General features: G+C 39.3%; 1 protein-coding gene across 2 annotated transcripts in view; it reads left to right on the top strand.

The window, feature by feature from the left end:
- GALNT1 (polypeptide N-acetylgalactosaminyltransferase 1) overlaps positions 1 to 13,149 on the top strand; it is a 130,794-nt gene that overhangs the window by 60,024 nt on the left and 57,621 nt on the right. The gene's annotated exons all lie outside the window — the stretch shown is intronic.

Consider the following 13,149-nt stretch of genomic DNA (forward strand, 5'->3'; position numbering starts at 1 on the left):
TGAAGTAGGAAGGATTCATTGAGCCCAGGAGGTTGAGGCTTCAGTGAGCCATGATTGTGCCACTGCATTCCAACCTGGGCAACAGAGGGAGACCCTGTCTCCAAAACCCTGGGAAAAGATACTGCAGTACATTTAACTCACACAAGGCTACATTAGGATCTTCACAGACTAACAAGAAAAACACAAAACAACACATCTAGTAGAGCAGAAGTTCAGTTGGCATGTTAGAGAAGAGGAAATGGAATGATCAGTAATGCCAGAGATGGTGGGGAAATGCAAATTAAAACTATATTAAGATACCAATTACATCAGATTGTCAAAAATAAAAATGTCTGACAGTAATAAGTGTTGTCAACGATATAACACATCCACCACATGCAGTGATATAACAGTTCACATCTGGTGGGTGGTTTCAGCCACCTGGGAAAACAAATTGGTGATATCTGATCATATTGAAAATATGCATACTGTGCCACCTAACAACCATACGTATATACTTTAGATCAGGGGTCGGTGTGATGACTCATGAGTTAAGAATGGTTTTTAACATTTTTAAGTGGTTGAAAAAAATAATATTTTGTAATTTATAATGTGAAAATTATATGAAATTCAAATTTTGGTGTCCAAAAATAAGCTTGGAATATTGTCACATTCATTTATGTACCTCTTACAGATGCTTTCATGGTACAACACTAGAGTTAAGTTGTTGCAACAGACATTGCATGACTCAAAAAGCCTGAAATCTTTATCATCTGGCCCTTTGCAGAAAATATTTACTGACCTCTTCTCTAAATAAATACTGTTGCACATGCGTACTAGTAAACATGTTCAGGAATGGTCATAGCAGTATTGCTTGTAATAACAGAAACCTAGAAAGAACCCAGATGTCCGTTAAGAGTAGAGAAATAGGTTTGCTAAGCCAGCGGAATACTATTCTGTAGTGAAATGGAATTGGATGCATGGATGGATCCAAGCATATGGATGAATCTCTTAGCATATGGATGAATCTCAGAAACAGTGTTAGAAAAAAGCAAGTCAGGTTTTTCCACTTATAAGCACTTCAGAAACAGTCAAGTATAAACAAGGCATTGTTAAAGATACTTGTGAGGTTAAATTATCAGGACAAGGAAGGACCGTAAGAATAGGGATTGCCTTTGAAGAGTTGGGGAAGAGATGGGATTTGAGAGGGAACTTTAAGAATCATGTTCTTATTGTTAAACCAGGTGGTGGAGATGTGTGTTGTGTTGTGATCATTTATTTCCGTGACATGTTTTATACGTACTCTTTTGATATTTTATAAGTTTTTGTGATCTGGGGCATTAAAAAGTATCTTTTCAAATAGTATAGTCTGTCTCATAATATATAGTTATGACCCACAGAGGGGAAGCTCATCAGCAGACTAGAAGCTGCTTTTTACCTATTGCCCCCTCTTCCCTGGTTCCCCAAGCATTCTGGTTGTGTCAGGAACCCAATTCAGATTTTCTTAAGCAGAAAAGGGGACTAATAGGATTCCTCGTTGGGTCACTGAAGCCAAGGAAGAGTCAGGGACTTGGTCACTGTCAGGGTGCTCTGCCACTCATCTGTATGTCTCTGCTTGGCCACATTCTTTTCGGCTGCAAGTGGCCTTCTCCATGTCGGGGGCAGTGTGACTGAGTGCAGTCCTAGAGCACAGCCTTCCAGGTCTGTGACTCAGGCCAAGGAGTCAGGTCCTGTGGTTAGCCTGGCTAGGTCATACTGTGGCCAGGCAACTGGATCTGTTACCAGAAGAAACCTTTTGAGGAGGGGAGGAGAGGTTAAGGGTCAGAATGATGAGCCAGGCAGCCACTTCTGTTTGTAACGGTTACGTATGTATTAATTGTAAAGCAATATGTGTGGCATTTTGTCACACCTTTGTGTGGATATCAGGGCTGTTTTGATGTTAACACTAAGATGTTGCCTAAGACATGGCACTGAGACATGGCTGAGGTGGGAAGAGGGGTTAGAAATGTCTGTTGAGCATATTATTACCTGTTAAAAATAAAAATACAGCATGATCAGCTCTCCTACCACTTTATAGTCACACCCATCTCCTTCCCTTCTTCCCATAAGGACATTTAAGGCATTAAGTACTTGAGTCTAAATAGATGTTACAAACTTGGTTTAAAACATAACACATATCTGGCTGGGCACGGTGGCTCACGCCTGTAATCCCAACACTTTGGGAGGCCAAGGCGGTCAGATCACGAGGTCAGGAGATCAAGACCATCCTGGCTACCACAGTGAAACCCCATCTCTACAAATACAAAAAATTAGCCGGGCGTGGTGGCAGGCACCTGTAGTCCCAGCTACTCGGGAGGCTGAGGCAGGAGAATGGCGTGAACCGGGGAGGTGGAGCTTGCAGTGAGCCGAGATCGTGCCACTACACTCCAGCCTGGGCAACAGAGTGAGACTCCGACTCAAAAAAAAAAAAAAGAAAAAAAAACATACATATCTACTATTCTGAATGACTGGAAGGGCATTTAACCCATTGGTGTTTCATTGGGATGCAAATTTGTAGGGAGTTTGTATCTTTTGCTTTTCTGTTTGCCAGGTTCTTTGTTTTGAACATACATTACTTTACAAACAGGAAAAATATAAACTTTTAAAGGTATTGGTGGAAGTCAGTTTGTCGTCTTAGAAACTGACATTCCATTCAAGACACTAAACACTGTATTCTCTAATTTGAAACATTCGAACCAATAAATTTTATAGGAGTTTATTTACATCATGACTACCCCAAATGATAAGCTTGTTCTTCTGACCTCTAAACTTGAGATAACACCTGGGAAATAACTACAGAAAGAGAATATCCAGGTTTTAATGGAATGTGGACATCAATCTGGGCAGGAATTTTGGATTGATTATTTGCTAATTTTTTGTTAAATACTTACGTTGAATAAGACGATTTCAAGACCTGAAAATTGGTTCTCCTTTTTCTTTGGCTATCGAATAAGGCTTCTCAGTGCTAAATTTCCATCAGTAACCACTTGACAGCTCAAAAACTGTGGCAGAAGTATTGGCCTGAACACTTTATAGGAAGCTGGGAATATAAATTGAAGCCTACGAGACTGGAGCCGTACTCACTTTGGCTACTAGGGGTAAGCCAGAATAGCTGCTACTTGGTTTTGACAATTTTGGCTTCAGTTATCTTTCTACATATTCACTTTTATATTGCTATAAGGTAGGATCCAAGTTTATTTTTTAATTATATGGAAAGCCACTTGTCCCTGCACCAATTTTCTTTGTAGTAGCATCTTTTTAGTTTTTCACACTTGTATGGATTTGTTTTGGGGTACCATATGGTTTTAAGTACGTCTGCTTTATAATTCATTCCAGGCCAGGCGTGGTGACTCACACCAGTAATCCCAGCACTTTAGGAGGCTGAGGCGGGCGTATCACTTCAGGTGACGCGTTTGAGACCAGCTTGGTCAACATGATGAAACCTCTTCTCTACTAAAAATACAAAAATTAGCTGGGCATGGTGGCACGCACCTGTAGACCCAGCTACTTGGGAGGCTAAGGCAGGATAATTGCTCGAACCCAGGTGGCAAAGGTTGCAGTGAGCCAGGATCACACCACTGCACTCCGGCCTGGGTGACAGAGCAAGACTCTGTCTCAAAATAAATAAATAAGTAAATGAATAAATAAATAAATCCATTCCCCAAAGCCTCATTTGGGTTTTGATAAGAATTATATTGAATTTATAGATTAATTTTGGGAATAACCTTGTATTCATTTTCTCATCTATTCATTAGTTAGTTGTTCTTTTGTATCCTTCAATAAAGCTCCACAGTTTTCTTCACCTCTTGCACCTGTTGGGTTTTCGTAGCTATTTTGAATGTTTTTTTTTTTTTTTTTTTTTTTTTTTTTCCCTGTGAGATGGAGTCTCGCTCTGTCGCCCAGGCTGGAGTGCAGTGGCTCAGTCTCAGCTCACTGCAAGTTCCGCCTCCCGGGTCACACCATTCTCCTGCCTCAGCCTCCTTCCCAAGTAGCTAAGACTACAGGCGCCCGCCACCATGCCCGGCTAATTTTTTGTATTTTTAGTAGAGACGAGGTTTCACCGTGTTAGCCAGGGATGGTCTCGATCTCCTGACCTCCTGATCCGCCCGTGGCCTCCCAAAGTGCTGGGATTATAGGCGTGAGCCGCCGCGTCTGGCCGGTTTATTTTATATATTCTAAATAGTTATTACTACCATATAGGAGCACGACTGATGTTATATGTTCATCTGTAGTCATCCGCCTTATGAAATCAATAATTAGCTCTAATGGTTTATCATTTGATTCTTAAATAATTTCTATGTAGAAATCATACCATCTGCAGATGATAATTTTGTTTTTTTTCCCCTAATCCTTAATTCATTTTCTTATCTGTTGCTTGGACCTTCAGTACAGTGTCAGACTGAAGTGAGGATACATAACTTGCCTTGTTTTAACTGAAGCTCCATCATTAAATATGATGTTTATTGTAGATTAAAGAATTCCCTTTCTAGTTCTAGTTTGCTGTTGAAGTTTTCGGTTGCTGAGTAATGAATTACCTAAAAATTTTATGGCTTTAAGCAATGAAGTTATTATCTCATATTTTCTTTGGGTCAGGAATGGAAGAGCAGTGTATTAGTTCATTTTTACACTGCTATGAAGAACTACCTGAGACTCGATAATTTGTGAAGAAAGGGGGTTTAATTGACTCACAGTTCCACGGGCTTACCAGGAAGCATGACTAGGAGGCCTCAGGAAACTTACAATCATGGCAGAAGGTGAAGGGGAAGCAAGCATGTCTTACCATGGAGGAGCAGGAGAGAGAAAGAGGTGGGAGAAGTCCCACACATTTGTAAACCATCAGATCTCCTAAGAACTCACTCACTATCCCGAGAACAGCAAGGGGGAAATCTGCCCCCGTGATCCTGTTACCTCCCACCAGGTCCCTTCCCCAATACTGGGGATTACAATTCAACATGAGATTTGGGTGGGGACACCGAGCCAAACTATATCAAGCATCTTAGCAGGATATTGGCTCAGGATCTTTCATGAGGTTGTACTCAAGATGTCAGCTGGAGCTGCCGTCATCTGAAGGCTTGCCTGGGGCTGCTTTCAAGGGGGTCTCACTTTCATGCCCGGCAGCATATTGTTGGTTGTAAGCAGGAGGCTTCAGTTTCTTACTATGTGGACCTCTGCATAGGAATGCTTAAGCATCCTTCTGACATGGCACTGGCCTTCCCCAGAGTGTGATCAGAGAGAGTGCTGGGGGAGGCCATAGAGTGTTTAATGACTCAGTCTTCACTTCCATCATATTCTGTTGGTTAGAAGCAAGTCACTAAGTCCAGCCCGCACTCTAGGAGGAAGTTAAATGATACAAAAAGTATTTTGTGTGTTTCTTTTAGTCTGTCTGCCCTACAGAGTAGCATAAGTCAGGGGCTTCTGTCTGGATATCTTTACCTCAGGCCTCTCCTTTGAGCCCTGTGTATATCCAAGCAGCCATGGTAGCATCTCTCATTGAAGGTTCAAAGGCACCTCATACTCAACATGTCCCAAATCACACTTAACGTTTCTTCCCATCTTCTCCTCCCCTCCAAAAATTGGTCCTTTTTCACTGGTCCCCATTTCCATGATTGACACCTTTCTCTGTCCAGCTGTACAAGCTAGGATTGAGTTTGTCCCATCGTATCTCTTGTATCTTCCCACTTTTATCATCTCCAGCTTCATCTCACATCACAGTTTCCTTTTCTTTTTCTTCAGTTCGCTAGCTTTTCAGTGTTGGGCTCCTTTCTGCTGTAGAGCCTTTACTATTCACTGCCTGTAATGCTTATTTTCCCTCAAACCATGTCTTTCTTAGGGAAGCCTTTTTGACAAAGTCAAATCTATTATAGATGTGTGTAGAGCTGTGTACCTTCTTTCAAAGCAGTTATCACAATTTGAATTTCACATTTATATGATTATTAATGTCTGCTTCCCTGGAGCCAACTCTGAACTTCATAAAGTCAGGGAGTGTGTGCATTTTGTTCACCCTCGTATTCCCTGCATTTGATACATTCCCTACATTTACTGTTTGGGTGACTGAATGAGTTAATAAGTGAATTAATACATTGTTTGATTATAGTTCTGTTTGAGAAATAGAGCAAATAGAATATAAAATTAATAAAATAATCTAGGCTCTCTATTGTATTAGAGGTTAACACTTGTCTTTTTTAAGTCTTTTAGTTTTCTTGGCAGAAACTCTACCTGTTAATTAAATAAATAGATTTGTTGAAGGGTCTCATATGTAATACCTCTGTCTGGTTAGTATCATGTAAAACTAGTGATCCTGGCTCTGGGTGGCTGGGAGACTGCTGTGTTCTCAGGAGAGAGGAGTAAAGCTAGGATCCAAGAGAATGAAGCTTTGTTTTCTCAGAAAGTTACTATCCAGCTGAGATTCTCTCAAACTTTCTGGAGAGCTTTGGTTAGAAATATGAGGGGTAGGAGAAAATCATTTGGCCGTAGAAAATACTGATTAATCTTTGGGAAAATTTGGCATATGATATTAAGAATAGGATCAGGGTTAGGTGTGGTGGTGCATGCCTGTAATCCCAGCAGTTTGGGAGGCCGAGGTGGGTGGATCACTTGAGACCAGGAATTCAAGACCAGCCTGGGTACAAAGTGAGGACCTGTCAAAAACAGAGAAGAAGAAGAAGAAGAAAAAGGAAGGGAGGAAGGGAGGAAGTGAGGAAGGGTGGAAGGGAGGGAGGGAAGGAGGGAAGGAAAGAGGGAGGGAAGGAAGGAAGGGAGGGAGGGAGGGAGAGAGGATTGGATCAGAAGTTTACTGATATGCAAATGGGCCCTGACTTAAGATTTTTTGACTTTGTGAGAGTGTAAAACCATCACAATTTATGTGTAAGTATGGTATTCAGTAAATTGCGTAAGATATTCAACACTTTATTGTAAAATAAGCTTTGTGTTAGATGATTTTGCACAACTATATGCTAATGCAAGTGTTCTGAGCACATTTAAGGTAGGCTAGGCTAAGCTATAATGTTCTGTTGGTTAGTTGTATTAAAGGCATTTTCGACTTTCGACTTAAGATGTTTTCAACTTATGATGGGTTTATTGGTACATTACCCCATCATAAGTCGAGAAGCATCTGTAATTAATCACTATACTTTGATATTAACTCTAATTTTATAACTTTAAAAATAAGTAGTTAAATGCATTTCAAATGGAAGGTTTTAACTTATGTGGTTGGGACAAAATAAGCAACTTTTAGTTACTTCCAAAATGAATTCTGGTATGTGTCTTTTGAGAAAACATAAAACAGTTTCTCTCTTTGTAAAACTGGCATTGTTTCTTTGAGGTATCCTCTCCCCCATGTTTGTTTATTTTTAAGTTGATTGAGATTGAATTTATATACAGTAAAATTCATCATTTTAGGTTCAGTTTTATAAGTTTGTACAGTGGACACAGTTGTATGACCCCCACCCCAAGAAAGTTATGGAATGTTTTCATTGCCACAGATTCATTTATGGGCAATCCCCTGTTCCTTTTTCAGCCCTTGGCAGCCGCTGATATGATTTATTGCTGGTTGCTGGGTGGTGTTTCATTGTATAAATATAGTGCAATTTGTTTATCCATTCATCAGATGATTGACATTTGGATTGTTTCCAGATACTGATGATTATAAGTAGGCTGTTATAAAGATGTGCATACAGGGCTGTGTGCAGATATGTTTTCCTTTCTCCTGAATAAATAGGAACGGGATTACAGATTCTTGTGGGGAGAAACTCACCTGTTTTCCAGAGAGGCTGTACCATTTTGCATTCCCACTGGCACCGTATTAGAGTTCCAGTTGCTCCAATTCCTTTCCAGCACTTGTTGTTTTTCTTTTTTCTTCTGGCTGTTTTAATCAGTTCATAGTGATGTTTCATTGTGGTTATAATTTAATGTTGAACTTCTTTTCATGTGCTCATTTGCCATCTGAAAAAAGTGTTTGGCTTTTTTGGTAAAGTGACAATTCAGACCTTCTGCCCATTTTATTGGATTGTTTGTTTTCTTACTGTGTTTTGAAAGTTTTTTGTATATTCTGGATACAAGTCGTCTATCAGATATGTGACTTATAAATATTTTCTCCCAAATTTGTGACTTGCTCTTTATTTTCTTTCAAAGAAAAATTGGAAGTTTTAGCTTAATCAATAAAGGTGTATCACCTGAGTATAAACAGATACTTTCTTAATGGTGTCTTTTGAAGATTAATTAGGAAGTCCAGTTTATTTTTTTTAATGGTTTGTGCTTTTTTGTTCTATCTAGGGAATCTTTGCCTAAGGTCTCAGGGTCTCAAAAGATTTTATTCTGTTTTATTCCAGATCTAGTTCAAAAATTTGAGTTAATATTTGTATGTGGTATAGGATATGGGCCAATATTTGTGTTTTTATTGTATATGGATATCTAATTGTTCTGGGACTGTTGAAAAAACTGTTATTTCTCCATAACAATGGACTGTATATGTGTGGATCTGTTGTAGAGAGCAGGGCTTGGCTTAGTGCTAAGGTTAGCACTCACTGGTGCACTGTTGTCACCAATAATGTTGTCTGTTGTGACAGACAGTGCCTTTGCTGTGCCAAAGATCCCCAGATGATGTTGTTAGTCTTCTCCTCTTAGAAGAGTGGGCAGTTGCTCAGGTGAAGGCAACACCAGCAGCCTCTGGAAAATGTGGGATGTTTGTTCTTTAAACTTTATCAGAGGAACACAGCCCTGATATTCATGTGGGCCCTTTTCTATTTTCCCTAAGTGTCCTCCGGTCTGAGAAATAAACGGAAAGAGTACAAAAGAGAAATTTTAAAGCTGGGAGTCTGGGGGAGACATCACGTCGGCAGGTTCCGTGATGCCCCCTGAGCCGTAAAACCAGCAAGTTTTTATTAGTGATTTTCAAAAGGGGAGGGAGTGTACGAATAGGGTGTGGGTCACAGAGATCACGTGCTTCACAAGGTATTAAAATATCACAAGGCAAATGGAGGCAGGGCGAGATCACAGGACCGTGGCGAAATTAAAATTGCTAATGAAGTTTTGGGCACACATTGTCATTGATAACATCTTATCAGGAGACAGGGTTTGAGAGCAGACAACCGGTCTGATCAAAATTTACTAGGCAGGAATTTCCTTGTCCTAATAAGCCTGGGAGTGCTACGGGAGACTGGGGCTTATTTCATCCCTTATCTACAACCGTAAAAGACAGACGTTCCCAAAGTGGCCATTTCAGAGACCCCTTGGGAAAGCATTCTCTTTCTCAGGGATGGTCCTTGCTGAGAGAAAGAATTCAGCAATATTTCTCCTATTTGCTTTTGAAAGAAGAGAAATATGGCTCTGTTCCGCCCGGCCCACAGGCAGCCAGACTTTAAGGTATCTTCCTTGTTCCCTGAACATCACTGTTACTCTGTTCTTTTTTCAAGGTGCCCAGATTTCATATTGTTTAAACAATTTGTGCAGTTAACACAATCATCACAGGGTCCTGAGGTGACATTCATTCTCAGCTTACGAAGATGATGAGAAGAGATTAAAGCAAAGACAGGCATAGGAAATCACAAGAATATTGATTGGGGAAGTGATAAGTGTCCATGAAATCTTCACAATTTGTTCAGAGATTGCAGTAAAGACAGGCATAAGAAATTATAAAAGTATTAATTTGGGGAACTAATAAATGTCCATGAAATCTTCACAATTTATGTTCTTCTGCCATGGCTTCAGCCGGTCCCTCCGTTTGGGGTCCCTGACTTCCCACAACAAACCTTCTTTTGTTTCCTGAACCTTATTAAAGGTCTCTGGGCCAAATGTGAAATTCCTTTTCAAGGCTTCCTAGATTATGGCTAATCTTTCTGAATGAGGAGATCATGTTAATATTACTTATTAATGGCTATCATGAACCTAAAAATATGATTTATGACTCAACAATGCATTCATAATTTTGCACCATAACTATTTTTACAAAGAAACTGCCACCACCCCTTTACCTTGAGGAAAAAAACTTCAAAATGTAATTTTAAAAGTCTGATTTTGTAATATATTAATTTTTTCTAGTAATGAAAAATATTATATCAAAAATATAAAATTGGCCTTGAGTTTCTTGGATCAAATAATGAAGTCTGAAGACATTGTTACTATATTACTTTGGGGTTTGATGTCCTGTAGTCTCTTAAAGGACTGAAATTTGTTGTTGGACAGTTCTCTTCAGCTCTGACTCTTTTCCCCACCTGCTGATTTGTTCTTTGACTGAGCTTTGTGTGCCTTTTGGAACAAGGACTTGGTTTTCTTTCTATCCTTCATTTTAAGGACAGCGAAGGACACACAAAAGTTTCTTAGTAAGTGGAGAATAAGGAATAACTTTACAATAATGATGGCAATAAAGGTAGCAATTCTTTCATTAAATACATTGTACTAGCTTTCATTAAACAAATTGAAATAATAATTATTTAATTACATATGAAAACTAGAATCTTACCTGCAATGGGTCGTGCAAATTAACAATCTTTTAAACAACTCTTTAGAAAGAAAAATTATCTGCCATATTTAAATAAATGTTTTTTCATTCTTTTACATCTTATATCTTTGATGACAATTGCAAACATTGGTGGCAACATACTTGGAACTTTATCTTCAATTTTCTAAAGACATAAGTAGCCTTATTTTTTTTATTGAACATAAACAACAAAGTAAAAAAAATCAAGTTCCTTACATGTTATTTGCTCTTCACCAGATTTCTTCCTGGTACGGTTATGATCTCAAAGAAACATCTCAAAGAAGACATTTTCTAAGAGTTTTCTCTTAGAAGCTTACAGAGATGAGCAAGCCTTCTGTGACCTCATTCCCTTGCGGGGAACAGTAATAGAAACCCCAAATTACCAGTGGCCTCGTCCTAAGAGCCAAACTCTGTGGACATTCTTTCTTTGTTATCTCAGCCTCACAGAGGGTCTAACATTGTTTATCCATACTCCTTCCTTCCTCTGACTTCTCATGCCTCTCTCAGAGGGGTCTGTTTTCTGCAGTATGTGGAAGGTGATGGGTGTCCTGGAGTTTCAGCCCCCTTTTTTCTCTCTGCCTTTTTCATCGGCCACCTCGTCCCCTCTGCCAACCCCAGCTGCTGCTTGTGTATGTATGCCTAACAAACCTGCCTTTTCACATCAGACCCAGTTACTCCCCTGACTGCCTATTGACACCTCGACATGAGGCCCCTCACATTCAGTGTGAACTAACTGAACTCATGATTTAGTCCGTATTTCCTTTCATTGTTGCATTACCATCCTCTGTCTAGCTAGTTACCTTGGCCTTAAATCTGGGAATCATTTTTTGCCTCTCCTTTATCTTCCTTTCTCCCCATACTCCATGTAGGGTGTGCCACACACCCCTCTTCTCCCAAACACTCCCCCTTCACTGCACTTCACCTTCAATCTTAAAAGCTAATTGTGCACCCTTGCAAAACTTAAGTAGAAGTAGATGAAAAGTTATATTTACATTTAACTATTCTGCAGGCATTTTTTTCAAATAGGATTTTAGAGACCGTAAAACCACATTTGAAATTCAGATGTTGCACCAGCAATCAGACTGCTTTGCCAGTGATCAAAAGAGGCAGCTTTTCATATGAAATAACACAAAATATAAATATGTATATAGTTTATCTGGTGAGAACTTTTGTTCCATGACATTGTGCACTCTAATGCTTTAGGTTCTCCCCTCACCTCAGTTACCATAGTTATCAGTAAGTTGCTCACTACAGGTGACCCAGTATCAAGTATTGAGTAAGCATGATTTTGAGGTAAGAACATGACAGTAGCATCCTTGTTTTCATCTTGCAGTCAGGGAGTATTGGTTTGATGAAAGGAGGAATATAGGCAAGAGATCAAAGCCCCTAGAGAGATGAGCATAAATAATAACTTTACATTTATAAGTATCACTTAGTGTTTTCTCAGGTTGCTCTCTAGCAACCTTGTGAAGTAGGCAAGAACTGCTGTATATATTTCATGGATAAACTACAGGCCTGCCCTGAATTGTTCAGGTAAGTGCATCTCTGTTGGCCACCATGGAACTTGTTGCATAAAATTGCCCTTGTAAGAAGCTGTTATCTTGCCCACATTCTGGTCCTTCCAGGGCATCTGCATTTGTAGCTTTCAGCATAGACACAGTGCAGACTCTGTTTCCTCACTCCATTTCATAGGAACGCACTTGGTTTATATTTCTCCTGGTCTTCAGTGACACAGGCTTTGAGCCTTAGAGTCAGCTGCTGAGCAGGAGATGCTCTACCCCTCTGAGGTCTCTCAGGCTGCTTCATCACGCTCCAAGATGAATTCCTTACGCTTAAGACACCTATGCTCAAACTATCCCAAATGACTTTTCAAAATTGGTAACCATTCCTCTAGTCATTTTCTTATCATGGTATAACATAATAAAGGGAGGTAGTAGGGTGGGAAATGGAAACTAAAAATCAGGGAAGTGTATAAAATTATTGTCAGAGCCAGGACTAAATGTCAGATCTTATGACATATACTTTTCTTTTCCATTATACTTTCCACGAATCTGTTTCCTGAATGATTGGTGACTGTTGCAGTTTTAGAATGGGATTCAGTGTGAAAGAGGAACGAGAGTTAGCTTAGGAAGCTGCTGTAGTGCAGGCTACAAGGAGAACTCTATTAATTCTTGAGCCTGGGTACTGAATGTGGACAGTTGAAATGCACTGGGAATCACTAGTTGCCTAACCCCCTATGGTAATTAATAGCTTGACTTTTACCTTAACATATAATACAGCAGTTGAGTAGGAAGGTAGTTAAGACCCAGGTGTTTGATGAGTGTGAAATAGTAGCTCACTGTTGTTTTAATTTGCATTTCCTAATTGTAGGGAATTGAGCACTTTTCTTCATGTTTATTGGCTATTTAGGTTTCCATTCTACAAAGTACCTGTTTATGTCCTTTACCTATTTTCCTATTGGATTGTTGTATATTGATTTGTAGGAATTATTTATATAGTCCTGATACTCTTTATATATTTTATAAGCATTTTTCCAAGTCTGATTTTCAAACATAGTCTTCATAGTGAAATTTCTTATTCTTAATGAAATTAATAATTCATATTACTTAATGTTTATAATATTAAATTAATTTTATAATTCACTTTTGATGTTCTGA

This window comes from Pan troglodytes, chromosome 17 (assembly GCF_028858775.2).
Source record: "Pan troglodytes isolate AG18354 chromosome 17, NHGRI_mPanTro3-v2.0_pri, whole genome shotgun sequence".
NCBI lineage: Eukaryota > Metazoa > Chordata > Mammalia > Primates > Hominidae > Pan > Pan troglodytes.